The 8,269-nt window shown below is 33.6% G+C and overlaps 1 pseudogene; it reads left to right on the top strand.

Moving 5' to 3' along the window:
- Window positions 1-7,146, top strand: part of LOC112476811 — an 8,177-nt pseudogene extending 1,031 nt beyond the window's left edge.
- Window positions 7,147-8,269: the final 1,123 nt, after the last annotated feature.

Genomic DNA, 8,269 nt, shown 5'->3' on the forward strand with positions numbered 1-8,269 from the left:
GAGAGAGGAAGAAGGAGAGAGAAAGAGAAAGAGCATACAATTAAAAGTAAAACATCCAAGAGTAATTTTTTCAGTTTTAGAAGAAATGCTGTTACAGTATAACATGCATTTAAAATGGAAAGAAAAAAAGCTCAGTTCACTACCTCCCTGTTATTCTTTTCTTTGGAGTCCTGCCAAATGTCATTATTAAGGTGGCTATTTACATACAGTGACATAACATGGTGAGCTTAAAGGTTAAACTCTGTAGTAGAAAGAACTTCATTAAAAAGCCCACATTTTAGAATTAGGAAGGTCTTTTTACAAGTAATGTTAAATAGGGAATTAAGGCAATGACCCAAATAATTAAAGTAAAACAAACCCTATGCATCTGAGAGAAAAATAGAACTTCAAGGCTTAAATCATTACAAATTACTGTCTATATTCATCAAATTAATGGGGTAATTGCTCAGCATGAACTTTAAATAGGCTGCATATCTTCCAACAGAAGTCATTTCTATATACAGACACTGATTTACTGACTTTTGTTTTATTCTTTCCAAAGTTTCAGTGATTGGTTTATTTTAATACAACGAACCAGTTTTGATATTAAGACAGGAATACATTTTTTAGTCTATGCTAAGTAGTATTTATTGTTATTATTTTAAAAGCTATACTTTATAAGGGTCAGACAAATATTGTATTATAGCAAAGGTAGAAATCGCATAATAAAATTGTATCCATTTGAGTTATCTAAACTATGCAAATTGAAACCCCATGATGCCTGCAACTCTATTATTATCTAAAGTCTTTTTAAAACCAATGCTATCAGAGCCCACTATCTCATGCATGTTGCCACCATCAAAGGGCCCTAATAACTGATGTACACTGTAGCATGGACATTTTTCTGCTTCTATTGTTTCTTTATCTCTTCATACCTTCTCTCCTGTCTTCATTCCTTCATTTCTTATTTCTCTCCTTTCCTTTCTTTTTCATTCTCTCTGTTTACTCCACTCCTTCTCTCCCTTTCTTAGAAACAGAAAAGCAATAGAAAATAAGAAATAATGAAATAAGAAACATTTACTAAAAGTAGAATACGTTCTTGGAATTTTGAGTGTTTAAAGCTCAAACTAAGTTATAGTTAAGTTTAATAGACCAACAATTAAAAAAAAGAAAATGTCAAATTTTACATAAGATGGTAATTTTAAAGCAAATATTAAAAACAAAATATAAGAGGAATTCTACAAGAACAAACCATTGTAGAAGTAGAAAACAAATGAAAAACACTTTTAATTATGTGAGTGAGTCTGACAATAGCCTGGGTGTGAGGCAGAGGTGCAGATAGGAAACAAAATGGCACACTTAAGTGTTTTGAAAATGTCCTGATGAGACTAACTGAGCATGTCTCAGAGATAAAATTCTTACCACCTCCCAAACTCTCCAAGGAAGCGTGAACAACCGATAGTCACATTCTTAAGGCATGAAAAATAGTACTGAGAGAAAATGCATAAAGTTTAGAACTGAGAGAGCTAAATATATCCCCTTGCTTCAGACAGGTTGAATTAGAGAGAATTATAGTCTTAGAAATGTGAGACACCTTAACTGTAGATTTGGCAACATGATTAATTATTAGCATTATATAAGAGGTTTCGGTGACCTGTAGTGAAGTGAGATGATTAAGTAAGAAAATCTCGGAGAGAGGATAGGTTGAATCCAAGCATAATTTGTCATTTTCTCATCCTCAGTCACTTGCCAAACTGACACTCCGAAAAGCCTTACATGACCTTTAAGTTGAATCCCATTACAGACTATAGGAACACATGATATACCTTTTGCTCTAGATAAAAGTTGTCAACTGGACACTGCAGGTAAGGAAACCAAAAGGAAGGTAAAAAAGATGAAGATTTAAAGTTTCAGGGTCAGTACCCTTTATATCTAAAATTATATTAATTTTAAATGTGAGTTTGAGAGGCTATCTATAAAAAGGTAAGAGGAACATATTCGAGCAAGAATTAAAATAGCACTTGTGTGACAGGAGCTTAGAGACACATCCGGCAATAAGTGCATAAGCAAAAGTTTCTGAGTTAGAAATGAATTACCGGAAATAACATGAGACTTGCCTAATTTACTAGATAATATTACATCCAGTCCCTGAACTATTATTGCAGAAAATTAAATCTTTATGATTTGGCAAAGAAAAGTAGCATCTGTACAACTCAGAGGGAAAATCACTGACCATTTTATTTTCCCCACTGATTAAGGTTCAATTTGGTCCCACCCACACATAGACTTCTACATTTCTATTATATTCTTTCTGTAGCTCATCACTGGGATGTGTAAATATGGAACTGTTCCACTGTTGGGCATTTCAGGATACATTGCGGGACAATTGTCCTGTAATTCACGGAAGACTTAGGGATGTACAAAAGATAGTCCTGGAGTTGTCAGTAATCACTGTTATAGATCTGTGTGGACTGTGGTCTGGAGCAACTGCTTTTTGAAAGACTGTTGGATTAGGGAGCTTTGGGGAATTTCTTCTTGCCTTCATTCTCCGTCTTTTATACCCCGGACCTCGAATATCGCTGGCTTTAATTTTTATGCAAATTATACACTTCATAAGAACAAATTTTATGACACTAGATGTTCAAATATCATGCAAACATATTCAGTTTTACTATAATAGTCAATTTACCCAAAATTGTGAAAACTAATTTTGATATTGGAAAGCAATTTACCAAATGGGTACATAATATGACAGTTGCTTAATTAAGGTAACTGCTAAGATTTCTCCATGTGTCTCCAAATTCACAGACTTATAAATGAATAAATGCAAACTTGAGATTTTTAAAATATCTTCAAAGTTATTTGTATTTACACTATATAGAGTGAAATGGGGGTTTAATGGGTAGAAAAAAGTCATTTGCCCAAAAGACTGAGTCATGAAAACACTCACCATTTGAAAATACTTGCTAAATCTCACTGCTAAATAATTGGAATATATCAAAGAATAAAGCAGACAAATTTCCTGCTCTCCTGTGGCTCAGGGTTTAATGGCTTGTTGGAATATGATGAAAGGATGAATAAACCAGTCTATCTAACTACACTTACTTCAAATAATGGTTGCAGCCTGACTAATCCAACAGGATTATAAAATGTGCAAATTTTTGTACCTTTTTTGTTAGTTGATATGTGGCATATATGCAAGGAGCGTATGACTTCTAATGGTATAATTTAATGTTTGATCTATAACTGTGTGATAATCTCCATCAAAACATAGATTATTTTCAGCATTTCAGAGTGCTATGCTCTGCTCCCTCTACTGTACTATCAATTCCCCTGGTGGATAATAACTATTTTTATTTATATCTCCAAAGGTTAGTTTTTCTGATCTTAAATTTCTTACTTTTTTATTTCACATTGTATCTGTAAGATCCACCAATGTTTTACATGTAGCTATTTTTCTACTTATTACTATGTTGAATTCAATTGTACAAATGTGCCAGTATTTATTTCTATTCAATTGATAAAGGTCATAGGGATCAGGTCTACTTTTGCGGTACTGTAAATAAAGCTTCAAAGTATACATGTCTCTTTGTCTTTTGGTGAACATATGCAAACACTCACATCTATAAGATATTCCCTTATGAGAAATCATGTGTCATAAATTATGAGAATATTGACTGTTAAAGTGTTTTTTTGAAATGATTACACTAATTTCAATCCCAACGACATTGAGTTGTTATTTCATTTCCATAAGTTTTTCTATGCCCTCATCAAAACTTGAAATTTTCTGTCTTTTGAAATTTAATCAATCTAGTATTCATGTAGGTTTTAATTTAGTTTTAATATCCTAGGCCTTCACATTCACTCACCACTCACTCACTGACAGCAACTTCTAGTCCTGCAAAATTTATTCATGGTAAGTGCCTTATACAGATATATCATTTTTATCTTTTATACCATATTTTTATGGTGCCATTTTACATATTTATACCATATTTGTACTATACTTTTTCTATGTTTTGATACGTTTAGATACACAAATACTTACCATTGTGTTACAATTGCCTACAGTATTCGGTACGGTAACATGCCATACCGGTTTGTAGCTTAGGAGCAATAGGCTACACCACACAGCTTAAGTATGTAGTAGGCTATACCATCTAGGTTTGTGTACATGTGCTCTATGATTCTTGTATAATGAAGAACTCACCTAATAATGCTTTTTCAGAACATATCCCTGTTGCTAAGCGACACATACCTGTATTTTACTTTGAGTATTTTACTCAAAGTGCTCTAATCAAAATCACTAATGACTCTTCTATTGCCAAATTTCATGGTTGCTAGTTTGTCAACATCTTGATCAATTAGTCAGTGTCATTTCAGACAAATTTGTTTTTTCTATACCAAAAGATTTTCTTTTGTTTTCTATGTCACATTGATCTTATGTATATCTTTAAAATATTTCTTTATCCACTGGGTGGACCATTGACCACAAAGAATAAAAAATAAAAGGAGAAAGCTATATTAGGTGGCTATTACAGTAATTCGTTAGTGAGTTGAAGTCTTCAATATAGCTACTAGAGAAGTATAAAGTCGTAAATATACAAAATTAGGACATATTTTTTAATTGGAATCAATAGAAATTAAATAGCAATATAGGCCAGTGAAGGAAAGGGAATAATATATCACAATGGCTTAATTCTGACAATTGGCTGAATATGAGTGCAATTAACCAAAATGGGTGTTTGCGAAAGGCATAGATCTGGGAAAAAATAATTTTTCTCATTTAAGTATATCAAGTAGTCAACAATGTCTCATGGAATCAGAGATATAAGTTTGAGAGCCCTTGGAATATAACATGAGCCATAGGAGAGTATCTATGGAAAGAAAGTAGATAGCAAAAAAATAAGTGGGGGGGGGGGAACAGAATTGAGCATTTGCTTTTCCCAATATTTATAAAGAGATCTCGGAAGGTAATCTATTATTACTGAATTATTGCAGACCCCACAAGTATCACTGTCCAAATATGATATTCTATCCTCAGAAGGTATAAAGTTCCTGAGAAACCTGTGGACTGAAGTATTAAAACTGACTCCTTTTCATCTCACTCAGCCCTTTACCTAGGAATATCACTGGGAAGCACAGGAAAAGGCTCAAGGTATTGTCCAGCATCGTAGAACAACAGTTACTTTTCCTCAGAGGATACAAGATCCCAAACTCTCCACTGAGCTCCAATGTACTTACCTATTGGCTTTACTTTGCCTAGCTTTGGCTTCCACTGTTCCTCATGTTGGAACTGACAGAAAGATGGATGGAGAGACAAGTCTTTATTGAAATGATAAAATCCTAACACACATTTTAATGAGTGACTATTCCGTGAGCTTTAGTTCTCTATATCAGAGTCCCCAACCTCCAGGTCACTACCAGTACCCCATGGCCAGTTAGGAACCAGGCTGCACAGCAGGAGGTGAGTAGCAGGCAAGGGAGCAAAGCTTGATCTGTATTTGCAGCCCTCCTCAGCGCTAACATCACTGCCTCAGATCACCAGACAGTAGACTCTCATAGGAGCACTGGTTTCTGGTGCCAAAAAGATTGGAGATGGCTGCAGTCTATATAAACTATTGAAGACAAAACTTTGACCCTATCTCTAATAAATTTGAAACTATTAGTTTAGTATCTGGTTTAGGGCAGCAGGATTAACAGTTCTCATATCTTCTATATCTAGAGGTGTAAGAGAATCTATAGAAAAATGAAGGCATTGAATTTTCTCTGCCTTTAGTAAAATAAAATATCCATAAGAAGAAGAAAACATCTGAAACAACCTTGGGACATGAGGAGGAGCAGGTAATCAGTGATGGCTGGAAGAGATGGGTGTGCAAGACACACACACACACACAGGTAAATAAATAAAAATTTTAAAAGAAACTCAAAAATACAACGACAATAAAAACAGACATACTCTTATCAAGTTATGTAAGGAGAAACATAAAATACAAATGGCTTACAAACCTAAGTCTGTTATATTGATGAAAAGAATTAACACTTTTACACTGCTATTTGTTTTTAATCAACTGTAAAAGTCTAATTGCTACCTCGGATCCACAGGCAGGACTTCCACAAACCCTCTTTCCTTAAAGCCGGCTTTCTGAGGTGCCACAATGCAGATGATTGAAGCATGAAGTATAAACGTAAAATCAAACTCTTTCTGGATACGAAAATCAATTTAGTTTGGAGATTACAGGTGCAATTACGCCTCATTTTCTACATTATGTGAACATGCTACTCAAATTTTCACAGAATGGGTTGTTTTTTACAGGACTGCTGTATTTCATATCTGCCTGTCAATGGTTAAAGTGGTGCATAAGGACTGCTCTTGAGGAGAAGAGCAAAGAAAGGCATAATATTGTGGTATTGGAAACAAATATTAAAATATTCAGGAATATATGAGCTATCTTCTGCATAATAGTGGAAAGACTAATCTTGTTTCACAAAGGAAGCCACTGGAATTTTTTAATATGGAAGTTATTGGTAATCAAAGAAACAAAACTCCAAGTGCAGTGGCTTTAGAAAAGCATAAGAGGTGAAAAAATAGAAATAATTATAATAGCTCTTTAAAGCAATTTGAGGTAAGGTCAGGAAATTGTGTGTCATTAATTCTAGGAACTTTGAAAAACTAAAATATAATAAGAGACTGTTTTGAATGAGGAAAGTAGATTTATTATTGAAGCAGAACATTAAGATAGACTGAGAAATGAAGATTTTTATGGTATATCTACCAGTACAAAGAAAGGAAGAAACATTTTATAGAACTTCTGTTTCTTTGTGGGGACAAGAATATGGCTTTGCTATTATCTTACATAGACTAGTTAATGCTTTAGAATAGCTGCTTCTCTTGGTTGAAATAGGCTCTAGCATTAATTTATTAAAAACTTTCCTCTAATCCGTCTCATAGACTCTTAGGAACAACATGAAAATTGATGCTTAAAAGACCTAAATCAAGTAGAAACAATGACTCCGACAAGGAAATGACTCCAAAAAGTGTAATTTCTCCTACACTCCGTGACTCTTACTGCCCCAACACAGATCCTAGAATTAGCCACACTCCTAAAAGACAACAGCTCAGCTGTTAGTTCTAGCGTTACAGAAGAAGAAGAGGAAACAAAATGAAAAACAAAACTACACTATTTAAGCAGTCAATCTGTCATTCAGGCATGCAAGCAGTTAGGCAGGCAGTCAGTCAGTCAGTAGTCATTCAGGATAAGTTTGGCTTACATTTAAATGTTCTTATTTTATTTCTCTCCTATTTTATCACTGGGGTCAGGTTCTGTGTATTTCTCTCTGCCTTAAAAAAGTATTCTCTCTGAGGTGAATTTCTTATTGAGATTGACTTTTGAATGCATGTGGTATGCACTCACATTTTCCTAAACCGTTTTTGGAAATCCCCAAATATATTTAGGACTTGTTTTCTTTTTAGTAATGTTATATGATCCACATTTTAAGTTTGTGAACCTGGAATAGATGAAGGCAAATCTCCCTAGTGAGGTTAATATCACTTGAATAAAGTGCACAGAGGCCTCTTTATACAAAATAATAACAGGCACATTCTATATTGATTTTTGGAGTTAAATTTCAAGATAGAATTAAAATATGATGTGGTTGTACTTCACTGTTCATAAATGTTCTCTTGGATTTTGAGGCAATGTGTGGCTGCTTAGGATAGAATCAAGTTTGGAGAATCTGATGTTACAGATATCTCTGTTTTTATCTATCTGCTTCCCTTATTGTAAGACATGATTTTGCCCACTTTATTGTTGTAAACAATAACAAAATCTCATACTGCATTTCTAATTTTTCATATTTTAAAGTGATATTTCAGGAGTTTTTTGGTTTCTTTTGTTTCAAGGTAGAAATGTAGAAATTTTTTCTACTTAGGAGAAAAAAATTGATACTCCTTTCTGCTCAAGAATGAGCTGATTATTTGTCATAATTCTAAACAAATAGAAATGATAATTTATGTGGTGTTTCAAATGTCTGAATGGGATTTTAGCATTCAAACTGAAACCACAGCATTTTAATATTCTCTTCAGAGCTGATCAGTTAACAAAAGAGGGTCGTTAGGAAATAACTAGCTAGGTCTTTCATTAATGCACAAATAAGCAAAAATAATATTTTCTACTCTTGCTTAATATGCATGTACACAATACTATTCAAACACTGACTTCTTTATCCCATGTTATTGAATTCTCTTAATTACATATTCCATTTTTATTTACTGATATAAAAACACTAG

This window comes from Pteropus alecto, unplaced genomic scaffold, assembly GCF_000325575.1.
Source record: "Pteropus alecto unplaced genomic scaffold, ASM32557v1 scaffold81, whole genome shotgun sequence".
NCBI lineage: Eukaryota > Metazoa > Chordata > Mammalia > Chiroptera > Pteropodidae > Pteropus > Pteropus alecto.